Genomic DNA, 18,268 nt, shown 5'->3' on the forward strand with positions numbered 1-18,268 from the left:
AGTTCTTGCTGATCTACACTGGCCTCGGGCAGCGACGCTGCAAGGCAGCAAGGCAAACGACATGCCCCTTTCAGACAGCTTGTAGTCGTGGCCGAGTGGTTAAGGCGATGGACTTGAAATCCATTGGGGTCTCCCCACGCAGGTTCGAATCCTGCCGACTACGTTGACAGCATTCGTCTGCTTTAGTTTGTAACCTTCTGGAGGCCTAGCTTAAACTTTATAAAAGGAAAAAAAGTCACTGTTACAGGATTACCCTTGAATAGAGTAATGTTGGTAAGAAACAGTTTTGTCTGCAAGCTAAAGATGACAAGGCCCCTTTGTAGTAAGGGACACGTCGGGTAGACCGGTAGCTTGCCGTGATCGTATAGTGGTTAGTACTCTGCGTTGTGGCCGCAGCGCGTTGTGGCCGCAGCGAATCCGGTCACGGCAAGGTTTTCTGGGTGCCATTGAAATTGAGCTCCATGTCACCACCTCTCCTCACCCAGTCCTTCGGCCTACTCTTTTTGTGCACGGCGCGTGTCCTTGATGTGCTCTGGATGTTCGAGTGAATTGAAACTGGGACCTTCTTTGAAAGCATGAGCTCTCAGGTTCGAACCCTTGGAGAAAAGGCTGAAAACGAAACGCTCCTATTTATTTCGGAAGAATCTTGCTTCAGAGAGAATATGGTGCGTGTATATTTTCTAATCGCTAGGTGTCAGTACACTCGCTGGCTGTTACCTAGAGTGCCACGGGCTTGCTATTTGCTACAAACAACTGCGCCTTTGACACAAGTTTACAATAACGATAAGAGCGCGGCCAGTCAACAGCATTGAAGCGTGTGAAGAGGCTTTCCATACAAGTAGCAGTGAGTTTTTGTTCTTTTTCCTAGCATTATTTTCCTTTAATGACTATTATCATCAGTCTAATAGTCTGCATTCCCACTAATTTGCAAATATATTTTGACATAGCAGACGTTTTGACGGCCGTTCTGAATCTTCGAAGAAGGAAACGCAATGCATTGGAGACACTCTTTTTTCTGCGCCAATTCGATTCATTTTGCTGTGCGTTCGCACGCAGCACGCACGCTTCTCGAGCAAGAGCCCGTATAGCTCAGTCGGTAAAGCATCAGACTTTTAATCTGAGGGTCCAGGGTTCAAGTCCCTGTTCGGGTGAACGAGCCTCTTTTTGTGGAGCGGTACGTTTTGTTGTTGAGTTCTTGCTGATCTACACTGGCCTCGGGCAGCGACGCTGCAAGGCAGCAAGCCAAACGACATGCCCCTTTCAGAAAGCTTGTAGTCGTGGCCGAGTGGTTAAGGCGATGGACTTGAAATCCATTGGGGTCTCCCCGCGCAGGTTCGAATCCTGCCGACTACGTTGACAGCATTCGTCTGCTTTAGTTTGTAACCTTCTGGAGGCCTAGCTTAAACTTTATAAAAGGAAAAAAAGTCATTGTTACAGGATTACCCTTGAATAAAGTAATGTTGGTAAGAAACAGTTTTGTCTGCAAGCTAAAGATGACAAGGCCCCTTTGTAGTCAGGGACACGTCGGGTAGCCCGGTAGCTCGCCGTGATCGTATAGTGGTTAGTACTCTGCGTTGTGGGCGCAGCGAATCCGGGTCACGGCAAGGTTTTCTGGGTGCCATTGAAATTGAGCTCCATGTCACCACCTCTCCTCACCCCGTCCTTCGGCCTACTCTTTTTGTGCACGGCGCGTGCCCTTGATGTGCTCTGGATGTTCGAGTGAATTGAAACTGGGACCTTCATTGAAAGCATGAGCTCTCAGGTTCGAACCCTTAGAGAAAAGGCTGAAAACGAAACACTCCTATTTATTTCGGAAGAATCTTGCTTCAGAGAGAATATGGTGCGTGTATATTTTCTAATCGCTAGGTGTCAGTACACTCGCTGGCTGTTACCTAGAGTGCCGCGGGCTTGCTATTTGCTACAAACAACTGCGCCTTTGACACAAGTTTACAATAACGATAAGAGCGCGGCAAGTCAACAGCATTGAAGCGTGTGAAGAGGCTTTCCAGACAAGTAGCAGTGAGTTTTTGTTCTTTTTCCTAGCATTATTTTCCTTTAATGACTATTATCATCAGTCTAATAGGCTGCATTCTCACTAATTTGCAAATATATTTTGACATAGCAGACGTTTTGACGGCCGTTCTGAATCTTCGAAGAAGGAAACGCAATGCATTGGAGGACACGCTTTTTTCTGCGCCAATTCGATTCATTTTGCTGTGCGTTCCCACGCAGTACGCACGCTTCTCGAGCAAGATCCTGGATAGCTCAGTCGGTAGAGCATCATACTTTTAATCTGAGGGTCCAGGGTTCAAGTCCCTGTTTGGGCGAACAAGCCTCTTTTTGTGGAGCTGTACGTTTTGTTGTTGAGTTCTTGCTGATCTACACTGGCCTCGGGCAGCGACGCTGCAAGGCACCAAAGCAAACGACATGCCCCTTTCAGCATGCTTGTAGTCGTGGCCGAGTGGTTAAGGCGATGGACTTGAAATCCATTGGGGTCTCCCCGCGCAGGTTCGAATCCTGCCGACTACGTTGACAGCATTCGTCTGCTTTAGTTTGTAACCTTCTGGAGGCCTAGCTTAAACTTTATAAAAGGAAAAAAAGTCACTGTTACAGGATTACCCTTGAATAAAGTAATGTTGGTAAGAAACAGTTTTGTCTGCAAGCTAAAGATGACAAGGCCCCTTTGTAGTCAGGGACACGTCGGGTAGACCGGTAGCTCGCCGTGATCGTATAGAGGTTAGTACTCTGCGTTGTGGCCGCAGCGAATCCGGGTCACGGCAAGGTTTTCTGGGTGCCATTGAAATTGAGCTCCATGTCACCACCTCTCCTCACCCCGTCCTTCGGCCTACTCTTTTTGTGCACGGCGCGTGCCCTTGATGTGCTCTGGATGTTCGAGTGAATTGAAACTGGGACCTTCTTTGAAAGCATGAGCTCTCAGGTTCGAACCCTTAGAGAAAAGGCTGAAAACGAAACACTCCTATTTATTTCGGAAGAATCTTGCTTCAGAGAGAATATGGTGCGTGTATATTTTCTAATCGCTAGGTGTCAGTACACTCGCTGGCTGTTACCTAGAGTGCTGCGGGCTTGCTATTTGCTACAAACAACTGCGCCTTTGACACAAGTTTACAATAACGATAAGAGCGCGGCAAGTCAACAGCATTGAAGCGTGTGAAGAGGCTTTCCAGACAAGTAGCAGTGAGTTTTTGTTCTTTTTCCTAGCATTATTTTCCATTAATTACTATTATCATCAGTCTACTAGGCTGCATTCCCACTAATTTGCAAATATATTTTGACATAGCAGACGTTTTGACGGCCATTCTGAATCTTCGAAGAAGGAAACGCAATGCATTGGAGGACACTCTTTTTTCTGCGCCAATACGATTCATTTTGCTGTGCGTTCCGACGCAGCACGCACACTTCTCGAGCAAGGCACCAATCGACAAACGACATGCCCCTTTCAGCCAGCTTGTAGTCGTGGCCGTACCCTCCGGCGAATGGACAGCCTAACTATTCCTAACCATTTGTTACAAGTCCTAACACAAGTCCTAACACAATCTAAATAAGTCCTAACAATTCCTAACACAATCTAAATAAGTCCTAACAATTCCTAACACAGGTCCTAACAATCCTAAATTACGTCCTAACAGTTCCGAACAGCGGGTCCTAACAGTTCCGAACAGTGGGGCAAAACAGCCATTGGCTGGACGGGCCAAAACAGTCATTGGCCGAAACATAGTCTCGTGACCACCGTCATAAAGAATGACGGCGCGAAAAGGACTCGTCATTCACCCCATCACTACCTGAGACGGTTTTGTGTTTTGATGCAGGCAAGTACAATTTAATTAACATTTTAACGTGAAAGAGAAAAATTATCTATTCGTTGGACATTACAGTTCAAACTCGGTTTAGGTTGCACACGTTTAATTCAGCTATCTTTATTTGTAATTCGTTGTTTTAACACTTATATAGAGTTCGGAGGCCATGTTTTGATATAGTGATATAAATCGCGGCCTTCATACTGCAAAAGCTTAGCCGGACTGGTTTAAGATAACAGTATATAGACTATAAATGAGAATAATAATTCCTATGATGATTAATGTTAAAATACAGAGTGGTGACTTGTTTTGTATTAACCATAGAGTGTACAAATAAAACCGTAATAAAAAGCCTAATAACTTTAGAAACTAATTATGTTATAATTTTTACATAATGAACTGCTTTATTTTTACTCTCTGTTGCTTTTTACTGTTTTCAATTTATTAGTTTTTTTTTTTCAATCGCTAACAAGCGCTTACCCATACTTCAGATAATTTTTCTAAACTCTTAAAACGGACTCACACCCACAAAACACAATTGGCCAAATGGACGATTTTCTTCTCAAAAACACATTTTGAAAAACACACTCTTCATTTCAAAATAGAACACATCTTTCTCTGCATACACTAACTTTACCAAAACACTGAAAATCTGACTCAGACTCAGAATGAAATTATTCTGTCAAAGAATAACACTTGTTTTCACGTCACAAGGTACATGCAGTCAATCAAAGTACACCCAGTTTCAAAATACTGGCTATTGTTGACATTACAAAAACTTCATAGACTTTAGTGTTTCAGTTTGAAAAACATGCAAAACATGCAGTCCACCGTTTTTACACTACATTTCTTGGTTGGGAATTGTATGTCCACATGTACAGTAACTTTACTTTTTTCCAGCCTCTCTTAGTGAAAGACCGTGGTTGATTACATGGTCAATGATAGTCATCACTGACTACTGTTCTTGCAGCCCTTGGAATGCCACCACCACACATTCTTACACCTTTACCTTGCCCTCTCCTTGGGCCTTCTCTTCTCCCTGGCCCTGCTCCTCTCACTTCACCTCTCATCTCTCACTGCACCCCTCACTGCATCTCACCTCTCACTGCATCTCACCTCTCACTGCACACTGCACCCCTCACTGCACCTCTCACTGCATCGCACCTCTCACTGCATCTCACCTCTCACTGCACCCCTCACTGCACCTCTCACTGCACCCCTCACTGCATCTCACCTCTCACTGCATCTCACCTCTCACTGCACACTGCACCCCTCACTGCACCCCTCACTGCATCTCACCTCTCACTGCATCTCACCTCTCACTGCACCTCACCTCTCACTGCACCTCACCTCTCACTGCACACTGCACCTCTCACTGCACCTCTCACTGCACCCCTCATTGCACCAATTTGAATTTAGTGCAACGTAATCATTCATTCTATTTACCATAGTTTAAAAATTGTCTTTTAACATGGTTAAATTAACAAACATACGTAATTTGACAACCATCCATGTGTAAAATCCCTCTTCTACATAAAATTTGTCTTAAATGTTTTCCCCTAAGCCTTTTCTTTAAATTTCATTTCATTTGTATCTCTCTGAAGTTGTTCTCAAGTTGTCTGGTATTTACCCTGTTGTTTCATATTTATAGACATGACTAAGACTGGTAAACCAGACTCATACTGGCATGACATCATGTGCAAGTATGCCCAAGGGAAGTACCACTTCTCAACAGGCAAGAAGCCAGGGGCGAAGAAGTGGAAGCATGCCTTTGAAAGAATTATTAACTGTCCATTACACAAACAGACCTGTGCATATGATATATTTGGGAAAATAATCACGTGCAAATGTGGTTATCATAAGGTATGTATTGAATGTGATTATTTTACCTATGCTGGTGATCATTACTAATTTAAAAACATTTTTTAATAAGAGAAAAATGTTCATTATTTGAGCTGTAAAGCCTGACATGAAATAATAGTCAGAAAAAGGTGTGTGTGTATATATATATATATATATATATATATATATATATATATATATATATATATATATATATATATAATGCGCATAAACTGAGCAAAGCTGTGCAATTTAGTGCAAATGCTGTCAGTACACTAGATTAATTTCTTAGCTTTTAATGTAAATCAGTGAGGTCTTTATAATGGTATAACAGGTTACTTGAATAAAATGCATATAAATGTCAATTTAACTCGCAGTAAAAAGATGCCTGCACAAAGACCTGAAGGTGGGTGTTTTTACAATTCTACTTAAAGGTGTATTACTTTCCTTAAAGAACAACAACCTATGAATCAGACGACAGTTTGCATGTAGTAATTGTGTACAACATGTTTTTCAGCAAAGTTTTGATTTTGATAATTTGCAGATTTTGAGACCTAGGGAAAACACTAATCCTAGGGTAAACACTAATGCTTTTTTTACAGTCAGCAGAGCAGACAGTGTTAGGCATGCAAGCAGGACCACAGAGCAGTGCAGGCATGCAAGCAGGACCACAGAGCAGTGCAGGCATGCAAGGAGGACCACAGAGCAGTGCAGGCATGCAAGGAGGACCACAGAGCAGTGCAGGTGCAAAACCTGCCTCATGGAGCAGTGCAGGTGCGCAGGCAAGACCAGCCTCATGGAGCAGTGCAGGTGCGCAGGCAAGACCAGCCTCATGGAGCAGTGCAGGTGCGCAGGCAAGACCAGCCTCATGGAGCAGTGCAGGTGCTCAGGCAAGACCAGCCTCATGGAGCAGTGCAGGTGCGCAGGCAAGACCAGCCTCATGGAGCAGTGCAGGTGCGCAGGCAAGACCAGCCTCATGGAGCAGTGCAGGTGCTCAGGCAAGACCACTGAGCAGTGCAGGCGCAAAACCAGCCCCAGAGAGCAGTGCAGGCTCAAGATCAGTCCCAGAGAGCAGTGCAGGCTCAAGATCAGTCCCAGAGAGCAGTGCAGGCTCAAGATCAGTCCCAGAGAGCAGTGCAGGCTCAAGATCAGTCCCAGAGAGCAGTGCAGGCTCAAGATCAGTCCCAGAGAGCAGTTCTTCAATAAAGTGTGGTCTTTGTGGTGAAGACATTGATGTGGACTGTTTCTCCGAACATCTGTCAGATTACCATGTCCAAGAATGTTGTGACCAGTGTGGTGCAAAAGTCTGGGGTGCGGTTGGACTTCTTCACCACATTGAAACTAATCATCCTTGTACCAGTCTTGCAGGGACAGAATCTGTGGATCCACCAACATCTTCTCCAACAACATCATTTACTGAATCACCCGCATACATTGAAGAGCAGCAAGGCGTTCCACAAACTGCACCTCAAACACCATCCCTGGAAATTAACCTGAGGCCTCCAGTAGTGAATTGGGTGAGTTTTCTCCCCAAACAGTTCTGTCGAGTTATTAAGCCAGCAGACCAGAAGTGGATCGCGCAGTGTCTATATGACGCCACAGGACGACTTAAGCAGCAGTTTTCTCAAAACTGGTTTCATCCACCAAGTCCCAGCAAGCCTACAACTTCACCTCCTGATCCTAACACCTACTTTAGACAGCGTATGTTTCTGTGGGCCCCAATGAGAATGTGGGGTATTCCTCTGAAGTGCACACAGTGCAATAGGAAGATGCACCATTCAGGAATCTACACAAAAGTGAGGGAAGTCATTGATATTGACTCGAGATATTATTTAATTGGAGTAGACTACCCTCGCTGCAGTAAGTGTAAGATTCCTGTCTGCCCTTGGAGTTCGGAGATCCTCAAACAACTAGATCCCTCCCACAGAAACAAATTCCCCGCTGTTCTTACCACTCACCTTGCACTTGACAGGAAGTGTGTGACTTTGTTGAAGCCTAGAACTGCTGGGAACAGCTCCAGTTTCTTGCAGCAGGCGCTTGAAGAAGTTCACAGCGAGGAGTGGGCAAGACGTACCATTAACTATCTGACAGACTGTGAATTTCACAAAAAGAAATGTGCCCTGACACAGGCTGAAGTGGTATATCAGCAGCCACCGCCTTTTTGCCCCCTACCTCTGGCACAGTGGTTTGAGACGGTTCATGCCAACGAGATCCTGAGTCACATTGATGAGCTAAAGGGTGTCATAACATCAACATATGGTAGCATCCTGAAGCTTGATTCTACCAAGAAGGTAAATGTATATAAAAAGAGGCAAATGCATGTTAATTTCAACTTGATGTTCAGAGATTTTTACCTGATTGTAATGTTTGTGTATTTATATAGATAACTAAAAAGCTTGCTGGTGGCATTGCGGACACTGCTACATGGATGACCAATGTTGGCAATGAGTTTGGCCAAGTCCTGAACTGTGTCCTAACCACTGGTGAGGGAGCTGGCATAGATGACTTGTGTCAGGGCATCGTAAAGCGATACAAGGATGCTGGGGAGCCAGAGCCAGCTGTGATTTACGTTGACCGGGACTGCTGCAGCGAGACAGGTTTGTTACATTAAGTCTTTACCTAATATGAATGTGTTTGTATTTCTAATTCATATTAGCAACCATTTCAGGCATGTTTCTAAATTACTAAAAACTAAATTTCATTCCTGTACATGGTTTTTCTAGGTGTTTGTTCATATTCTTTAAGAACACTCATAAAGAGAATTTTTTGAACTATTTACTATAGAAATTTATATTTTTTTAGATCTATTTACAATGGTTCTAAAATTCTTAATTTCTATTTACAGTAGCAATTTACTATGAGAACCCTGTTCAGTGTTTGCAATCAAGTAGACAAAAGCTTATGTAAAACAGCATTATTATATTTCTTTAATGATGCAAATGTAAATCTGAGAAAACAATCACTCCTTGTTTCTCATTGGTGTAGGCGTGACTCCAGTTCTTACCTGGTTCCGACCATGGAATATCACTGTCACGTCACACACACAGGAGGCAGAAAATCCAATAGCAGTAGTTTATTTGAGGGTAATCCAAATCGTAGTCTTCCAGGCAGGGGTCAATTCCAAATAATCAGGCAGTCCAAAAACAAGAAACAAAACATGAACAGACAAGAAACCAACCATAAAGTGTGAGGACATCTAACACAACGACTCCGTGACATGGACTGACAAAGACAGGGTATTTATACACAGAACTAAACAATGTAATAAGAAACAGCTGCGTGCAATGATGAGTGATGAGAACAGACAAAGGATTGTGGGAAATGCAGTTCCAGAATGAATGGTGACAGTAAGGGAAAGAGACCTCTAGTGGACACCTGGGGAAACACAAACCAACACTGTGACATAACCCCCCCTCTACGGAGCGGCTACCAGACGCTCCAAGACCCACAAAAAACAAACAAAACAAGAGTCCAGGAGGGTGGTGGAACGGTGGAGGATCAGGGGGAGGGATGGGGGGCCAGGTCCATGAAAGGAAACAGACAGGGGGTGATGGTTTAGCCGGCGGCCAGGGCGAAGCAGACAGTCCATAGGGCGGCCAGGGCGAAGCAGACAGTCCATAGGGCGGTCAGGGCGAAGCAGGCGACCCATCGGGCGGCCAGGGCGGTGAAGACCCTTCGGGCGGCCAGGGCGGTGAAGACCCCTCGGGCGGCCAGGGCGGTGAAGACCCCTCGGGCGGCCAGGGCGGTGAAGACCCCTCGGGCGGCCAGGGCGGTAAAGACCCCTCGGGCGGCCAGGGCAGTGACGACCAGGGAGGTGCAGACCCTTCGGGCGGCCAGGGCGGTGAAGACCCTTCGGGCGGCCAGGGCGGTGAAGACCCCTCGGGCGGCCAGGGCGGTGAAGACCCCTCGGGCGGCCAGGGCGGTAAAGACCCCTCGGGCGGCCAGGGCAGTGACGACCAGGGAGGTGCAGACCCTTCGGGCGGCCAGGGCGGTGAAGACCCTTCGGGCGGCCAGGGCGGTGAAGACCCTTCGGGCGGCCAGGGCGGTGAAGACCCCTCGGGCGGCCAGGGCGGTGAAGACCCCTCGGGTGGCCACGGCTCAGGAACAGACACCGGCTCAGGAACAGACACCGGCTCAGGAACAGACACCGGCTCAGGAACAGACACCGGCTCAGGAACAGACACCGGCTCAGGAACAGACACCGGCTCAGGAACAGACACCGGCTCAGGAACAGACACCGGCTCAGGAATAGACACAAGGACAGTAACAACCACAAGGACAGACACAAACACAGAAACAAACATTGGCTCCGGAGCAGACACTGGCTCCGGCTCAGGAACAGCAGGCACTGGCTCCGGCTCAGGAACAGCAGGCACTGGCCCCGGCTCAGGAACAGCAGATACGGGCATGTCCAGAATCCGAGCCAGACGCTCCAGATAGTCCAGATCCAATAAGGCAGACGGCACTGGCTCTGCCTCCAGTTCTGGAACGGGTACTGGCTCTGCCTCCGGCTCTGGAACCGGCAAGGTCTCTGCCTCCGGCTCTGGAACGGGCACTGGTTCTGCCTCCGGCTCTGGAACGGGCACTGGTTCTGCCTCCGGCTCTGGAATGGGCACTGGTTCTGCCTCCGGCTCTGGAACGGGCACTGGTTCTGCCTCCGGCTCTGGAACGGGCACTGGCTCTGCCTCCGGCTCTGGAACGGGCACTGGCTCTGCCTCCGGCTCTGGAACAGCAGACACTGGTTCCGGCCCTGGAACAGGAGACACTGGTTCCGGCTCTGGAACAGCAGACACTGGTTCCGGCTCTGGAACAGCAGACACAGGCGTGTCCAGGATCCGAGCCAGACGCTCCAGATAGTCCAGGTCCAGGAAGGCAGACGGAACGTGAACAGTCTCTGACTTGGCAGATGGAACGTGAACAGTCTCTGACTGGGCAGACGGAACGTGAACAGTCTCTGACTGGGCAGACGGGACGTGACCAGTCTCTGACTGGGCAGACGGGACGTGACCATTCTCTGACTGGGCAGACGTGACGTGAACAATCTCTGACTGGGCAGACGGAACGTGAACAGTCTCTGAATTGGTAGACGTGCATTTCTTCCCCCTTTTCCGTCCGCGACGGTGAGATGTTGGCTCTGTGCTGTCCCCAGGGTCGAAGGAGGGCCAGGGTGGAGAGTGGTGCTGAACTTCCTCTCTACCACCTCCTCCTCTGCGACCTCCCCGGGTCCCACGAAAAATGACTAGGCGGGTTCCCTCAAAATAATCTCTCCTCTCCCGCTCAGTGGCTGGGGAAGAGAAGTTTAAAAACATACCGCTGGATTTAGGTTGTGACGGAGTCGTTCTGTCACGTCACACACACAGGAGGCAGAAAATCCAATAGCAGTAGTTTATTTGAGGGTAATCCAAATCGTAGTCTTCCAGGCAGGGGTCAATTCCAAATAATCAGGCAGTCCAAAAACAAGAAACAAAACATGAACAGACAAGAAACCAACCATAAAGTGTGAGGACATCTAACACAACGACTCCGTGACATGGACTGACAAAGACAGGGTATTTATACACAGAACTAAACAATGTAATAAGAAACAGCTGCGTGCAATGATGAGTGATGAGAACAGACAAAGGATTGTGGGAAATGCAGTTCCAGAATGAATGGTGACAGTAAGGGAAAGAGACCTCTAGTGGACACCTGGGGAAACACAAACCAACACTGTGACAATCACAGTGCGACTTGATGTGTTCCACTTCATGCGGCGGTTTACTGCTGGCCTTACAACGGAGCACCATCCACTGTATGGCACTTTCTGCTCCAAGTTGTCCAGCTGTATATTTGAATGGGACAAGGATGACATCTCTCGTCTTAAAGAGGCGAAAAAGACCATGCTTTTAAAAAAACATGGGGGTCATATTTCAACATAGGCCCAAATCCTGTCAAGCATCACCTCCAGTGAGCTGGCCAAGCACTGCAGGAGGAGGACACGCGGAGTTGAAGAAACTCGTGTCTTGATACAAGGACTGCTGGACTCCATGTGGGAACTGACCGACACCACTGGTTTGCGCCTCATCAATCCAGAGAGCATGACACGTGTGTGGGAGGTACAGCAGAAACACTTACCTTGCATCCAAGATCCACCCGGTGTTCAGTTGTACACAAAACTGGGCTCCGGTTTACAGAAGGGTGACAAGGTTCTGGATGTACTGAGGTGTGGCAGAGGGTCCTCCTCTCTGGAAAGCTTCCATCGCCACCAGTGCACTTTTATTCCAGGTAAATTGAAATTATAAAACAATATTATGCATATATTTAAATAGTGTTGTCACAATACTGAAGTTGCTGACTTCGAAAATTAAAGGCACCAAATTGGAAACAAACCTTTTTCTTAGGCCTGGTGGTTCTGAGTGGGGGGTTATATAATAGTATTTTAATCATGTGAAACATTGTCTTTCAGGTTGGAGATGTAATGCACTACATACGCAGATGTACATGCTTGAGGGTGCATCTAGGTGGAACATCAACCGAGCTCATCAAGCTGTGGACATGAGTGGTACATCACTTACTAAAATGTATGATGTACGTTTAATGTCCCACATGAATGTCCTCAGCAACAGAGTCCTTGGATGTGCACTCCTGCCAGAATTCAAACCTCCTGGGAAACCCACTGGTAAGATTCACCATTGTACACACTATTACGATAGTGATTCCAGGCATCACTGTGTGTTTTCAAAGGCTTTGCATGCTGCCTGAACGCTAACCAATCAGACCATCGTTTTCATGACTGATCATTGCTGTAAAGGTGCTTGTTCCTAGTTATAAGATATGTCGGTTTGTGAAGTTGAAGTGTATTTGTTTTAGTTTTTCTTTTGTGATTTTTGCTTTTACATTTTTCATGTTAATCGCAAAATAGATTTTTCATTAGCAACACTACATTCATCACATGCACTGTAGCCTACTGCTTTAGCCTGATATATAGCTCTTATTACAAAATGTTTATTGAATCTTTATGGCAGATGAGCGTATAGCTGTGGAGTACTTGCTGGCACAGTCTGACAGAGGAGACCTGCTTTCTCCACTGGAGCAACATGAAATCGCCTTGCCAGAGATGGAGGTTGAAGTTCAGGAGGATGAGTGTCTGGATGTCACAATATGTGAAGCGGCAGACCTCAATTTGGGCACACACACCCTTGCAAGTTCCAGCAGTCATGGTGATTCATTGATCTCACCTCTGGTAATGTCAATTTTCTTGATCGTTTTGAATTAAAATTACATAGGAATGTTAATGTTTTTAGGAGCAATGAATGAGTTGCTTCATGATTAAACGTTCATTTAATTAAAAGATTAATAATAGTCAATTTGAACAGTCAATTTTGTAACTGAAGTTTATTCTTCTCTTTAAAATGTTTTTAAAAAATATAGGAAACCAGTGTGCCAAGTGGTGGCTCTTACAGTCCTGACATTGAAGACATTTCCTGTGCTGGGCCCAGCACACCAGCTCCGGTAAAGTTTCTAATACCTGATGCTTGTAATTTGTGAATGGTTTATCAAAGTATCAAAATAATTTCCTAATCCAGGATTCTGTTTTTGTTTCCATTTCTAGGACAGTAGATGTGATTCAAGGGGTGTTCCTGGATGGGAGGCAGTGGATAACCTGGCAGGCTATCTCGTCAGTCTCAACCGCACGATCACTGGTTTATCAACTAACGAGATAGCAGAGATCTTGCGGTTGTATTCGTATTTGCATACCATTGATCAGTCCCCCTCCAAGTATTCCCTTAAGTGCAAGAAAAAGACCTTGGAAGGTCCTTGGAGAGCTTCTCGGAAGCGTAGTGGCTCAGCCCCTGGTCAGCAAGCAGCTGAGAGGTGAGTTAAATTGTAGTGCACCGGTGATAAATTTGAGTCTTGTTGAATGCTCCCTGTATAATTTAATTCCTTTCAAAGGTTAAAAATACTTTAAAAAAACTGTTTTGATGAGATCCAGGATAGATCATAAAGTCTATCTCTCATTGCCATACAATTCCAAAACATAATCAGTCTATATGTTTACAAAGCTATAATGAACCATAGAATACTAATCATACATAATACAATCATGCATCTTTTTATTCACAGACTGTTCATGACTCATGGTCAGGCTGCCCAGAGACCTGATGCCAACAGGGTTTCAGAATGTGTTGCACTCAAGCTTCTGAAGGAATTCAGGGAAGCCAGAAATAGGCCTAAAGATAACAAGGGCAAAACCTTTCCCATTCCTCAGGCAATTGTGATGATTTACAGCCACATCAAGCAGCTGCTTGAAGACTGCAGAGAGCTACTAGACCAGACCAACTTGGTGCTAGTTACTATAAACAACACCACAGTGTCTTCATGGTGAGTTGGATTTCAGCTTCCTAAATTCACTTCAGTAATATGAAATCTATTCCTATGATGAACGACTGCACTTCTGAAATAATAAATCTTTTGAACTATTCTCTATTCCACATGTATTTGTATATAACATACATTAAATGTATACATTGTTTTCAGACACCGTCTCATTTTGAAACTTGCAACCTTTTATATGTCTGCCAAAAAAAGGATTTAAAAAATTTGGTAATAAATGCATACATTGTTTCACAAAAGCTTTTCAGAAATTCAGAATGTTACGGTTTAGAATACGTTATTGCTTATTACACAGCTTTCTGAAATGCTTGATTCTGATTTGTCAGTTGAGACATTCCACAGTCTGTTTTTCTCTGATAATGTTCACAAAGTGCAAAGTTCATCAATTACGAAATGAGGTCAATTCGGCTATAAATCAGCTGCAATGTTATCAGTTTAGTTATTGTCCAATAATGTCAGTATAGTCAAATTGATAATATTGCTGAATGTTAAAGGAACACGCTGTTTTCTTGGGACTTTAGCTTATTCACCGTATCCCCCAGAGTCAGATAAGTCCATACATACCCTTCTAATCTCTGTGCGTGCTGTAACTCTATCCGACGCCCCCACCGCTGGCCTAGCTTAGCACAAATACTGGAGGTAAATGGCTCCATCTAGCATACTGCTCCCAATAAGTGACAAAATAACATCAACATTTTCCTATTTACATGTTGTGATTTGTATAGCAACAGTGTGTACAAATAACAAGGCCATATGAGACGCAGGCTTCTTCTAACCATATACATACTGGGAAGTATATTCTCAGAAGGTGAAGCACTGCTACTTGGACGGAGTGATTTACTCGCAGCACCTGAGAACTGGTGAGGAGCAGAGAGTTTGCTCAGAGTTGGAGTAAATCACTCCACAGAAGTAGCAGTGCTTCGGAGATACGGTGAATAAGCTAAAGTCCCAAAAAGTCGGCGTGTTCCTTTAATGCTGAAGTATCCAATTGATGGATAGTTTTTGAATAGTTTAGTGTACATAGTTTATAAAAACAAATCAGTAGAGATATTTTGTAAATGTACTGTGGGTAAAGCTAAAAATGTCTGTTATTCTTTCCCAGGCTTCTCGACAGACAGAAAAGAACTGACCGGGACACCTTGCTACAAGGAGTGGAGCTTCCCCAGCCTGTTGGTTTGGCAAAGGAGCCACTGCCAAAGCCTAGAGAACTCCCATCTGCACCTGTTGAACATGGACATGTTGCCATTGAGTTCCAGGAGCCTGAAAATCGGGAGGGTGAGGCAGTTATACGCCAACGTAAATGTGCACGAACTGGAACTGCAGTGTTTTCTATTACGCACACAGACACTGGGCTTGTAGACACATCTCCATCTGGCACAGACTGGCCTGGGGCCCAGCACTTTCCTGGGTGGCATGTCTGGCCTGGGAATTCGGATTTGTCTTTTCCACCATCGCACTCTCAGAGTTGGTCGTCTTTTCCACCAGGCCAACCGCCATCAGTTCCACCATCGCACTCTCAGGGTTGGTCGTCTTTTCCACCAGGCCAACCGCCATCAGTTCCACCATCGCACTCTCAGGGTTGGTCGTCTTTTCCACCAGGCCAACCGCCATCAGTTCCACCATCGCACTCTCAGGGTTGGTCGTCTTTTCCACCAGGCCAACAGCCATCAGTTCCACCATCGCACTCTCAGGGTTGGTCTTCTCTTCAGCCGTGCCAACAGCCATCGGTTCCACCATCGCACTCTCAGGGTTGGTCGTCTTTTCCACCAGGCCAACCGCCATCAGTTCCACCATCGCACTCTCAGGGTTGGTCGTCTTTTCCACCAGGCCAAAACCCATCGGTTCCACCATCGCACTCTCAGGGTTGGTCTTCTCTTCAGCCGTGCCAACAGCCATCGGTTCCACCATCGCACTCTCAGGGTTGGTCTTCTCTTCAGCCGTGCCAACAGCCATCGGTTCCACCATCGCACTCTCAGGGTTGGTCTTCTCTTCAGCCGTGCCAACAGCCATCGGTTCCACCATCGCACTCTCAGGGTTGGTCGTCTTTTCCACCAGGCCAACAGCCATCAGTTCCACCACCTCCTCAGAACCGACAGCGTGCATGGAGACAGCACAAGGCAGCACTTGAGGATCAAGAGCGTGTGGCAAGAGGGGAGCCACCAAAGAAGCGTCACACAAAGGAACATTACCATTATGAGTGTAAAATATGTGGCCAATCAAAAAGTAAACTCACTGGCCATTCCCAGGTTAGAGGAAAGTGGTACTGTCCAGCAGCTGGCCAGACCATTGCAGAGTGGAAAGAGTCTCTTTAGGATTTATTTTGTCTTTCATTCACAATTATATTTAATTTTTTATTTTTTATAATTGTGATAATTTTAATTTTAGAAAATTTTATATAATTTTATAAAACTTTAAATTTTACGTTAGTGCATTAAGTACATTTGAAGGAAAGCTCTTAAAAATATGTTTATGTATATATATTTTATATATAACAATTTTTTCTACATTTTTATTAAACTATTTGTGGAAGTTATATTATTACTATTATTATATCTAGCCATTGCAATTGTGTGAGTGTGTATGTGTATCTAAATGGCTAATTATTATTAATATTATTATTATTATAAAACTACCAAAAATACTAATTATATATATATTATTATTCATTTATCAAACTATTTGTAATTGTACTACGTTTTTATTATCATTACATGTAGCTATTTAAATTTGTATTTATTATAAAGTTATATAGATTTGAGCTTTTATTTGTGAATGTGTATATATTATTATTATTATATGTAATGTATATATTATTATTATGAAACCAAATTTGTGGTAGTGTTTATTATATATGAAACCATTTTAATTTAATATATATATATATTCCTTCTATTGTAAATGTTGGATTTGAGACTTTGTGGTAGTGATTGTATAATAAATAATCGTATTTACATATATTTGTACTTGTATATATTTTTTTATTTTTTTATTACATATAACGTGCGTTACTTTCGAGCTTTTGGAATAAACTATGTTTGTGCAAAGTATGTTGTACATTTTATTCTTGCAAATTGTTTTTTAATTGGGTAAAATAGGTCTAAAATGCGTCTAAATGTGTAAAATAGGTCTAAATATTGACTTTTCTATCATTTATTTTTAATTTTTTACATTTTTACACTTACATTCACACATTTGACGGACACTTTTATCCAAAGCAACTTAAATAGCATTTCAAGGAACACATTTTACATTATCAGTTCTTGCTTTCCCTGGGACTCGAACCCATGACTTTGGCGCCTTTTCCCCCTTCTTTCCCCCCCTCTTTGGCGTTTTTTTTCCTTCTTCCCCCCCCCCTTAGCAGTCCCTTTTGCCCCATCTTTGGCCGAGTGGTTAAGGCGATGGACTAGAAATCCATTGGTGTCTCCCCGCGCAGGTTCGAATCCTACCGACTACGTTGACAGCATGCGCCTGCTTTAGTTTGTAACCTTCTGGAGGCCTAGCTTAAACTTTATAAAAGGAAAAACAGAATCCTTTTCTTTTCAGTGACTTCTTCTCCAGAGTCACTGTAACAGGATTACCCTTGAAAAGAGTTATGTTGGTAAGAAACAGTTTTGTCTGCAAGCTAAAGATGACAAGGCCCCTTTGTATTCAAGGACACGTCAGGTAGACTGGTAGCTCGCCGTGATCGTATAGTGGTTAGTACTCTGCGTTGTGGCCGCAGCAACCCCGGTTCGAATCCGGGTCACGGCAAGATTTTCTGGGTGCCATTGAAATTGAGCTCCATGTCGCCACCTGTCCTCACCCCGTCCTTCAGACTACTCTTTTTGTGCACGGCGCGTGCCCTTGATGTGCTCTGGATGTTCGAGTGAATTGAAACTGGGACCTTCTTTGAAAGCACGAGCTTTCAGGTTCGAACCCTTAGAGAAAAGACTGAAAACGAAATGCTCCTATTTATGTGGGAAGAATCTTGCTTCAGAGAGAATATGGTGCGTGTATATTTTCTAATCGCTAGGTGTCAGTACACTCGCTGGCTGTTACCTAGAGTGCCGCGGGCTTGCTATTTGCTACGAACAACTGCGCCTTTGACACAAGTTTACAATAATGATAAGAGCGCGGCAAGTCAACAGCATTGAAGCGTGTGAAGAGGCTTTCCAGACAAGTAGCAGTGAGTTTTTGTTCTTTTTCCTAGCATTATTTTCCTTTAATTACTATTATCATCAGTCTAATAGGCTGCATTC

The 18,268-nt window shown here is 44.7% G+C and overlaps 4 non-coding genes across 4 annotated transcripts; all 4 read left to right on the forward strand.

The window, feature by feature from the left end:
* The first annotated feature begins 81 nt into the window (after nucleotides 1-81).
* Nucleotides 82-163, forward strand: trnas-uga (transfer RNA serine (anticodon UGA)). Its single transcript has one exon. It is a non-coding gene; the product is annotated as a tRNA-Ser (tRNA).
* Nucleotides 164-1,271: 1,108 nt separating this feature from the next.
* On the forward strand, nucleotides 1,272-1,353 carry trnas-uga (transfer RNA serine (anticodon UGA)). Its single transcript has one exon. It is a non-coding gene; the product is annotated as a tRNA-Ser (tRNA).
* A 1,094-nt stretch (nucleotides 1,354-2,447) lies between these two features.
* On the forward strand, nucleotides 2,448-2,529 carry trnas-uga (transfer RNA serine (anticodon UGA)). Its single transcript has one exon. It is a non-coding gene; the product is annotated as a tRNA-Ser (tRNA).
* Nucleotides 2,530-17,708: 15,179 nt separating this feature from the next.
* On the forward strand, nucleotides 17,709-17,780 carry trnah-gug (transfer RNA histidin (anticodon GUG)). Its single transcript has one exon. It is a non-coding gene; the product is annotated as a tRNA-His (tRNA).
* Nucleotides 17,781-18,268: the final 488 nt, after the last annotated feature.

This window comes from Siphateles boraxobius, unplaced genomic scaffold (assembly GCF_051911475.1).
Source record: "Siphateles boraxobius isolate OS27281-9 unplaced genomic scaffold, OSU_SipBor_1 6, whole genome shotgun sequence".
Lineage (NCBI taxonomy): Eukaryota > Metazoa > Chordata > Actinopteri > Cypriniformes > Leuciscidae > Siphateles > Siphateles boraxobius.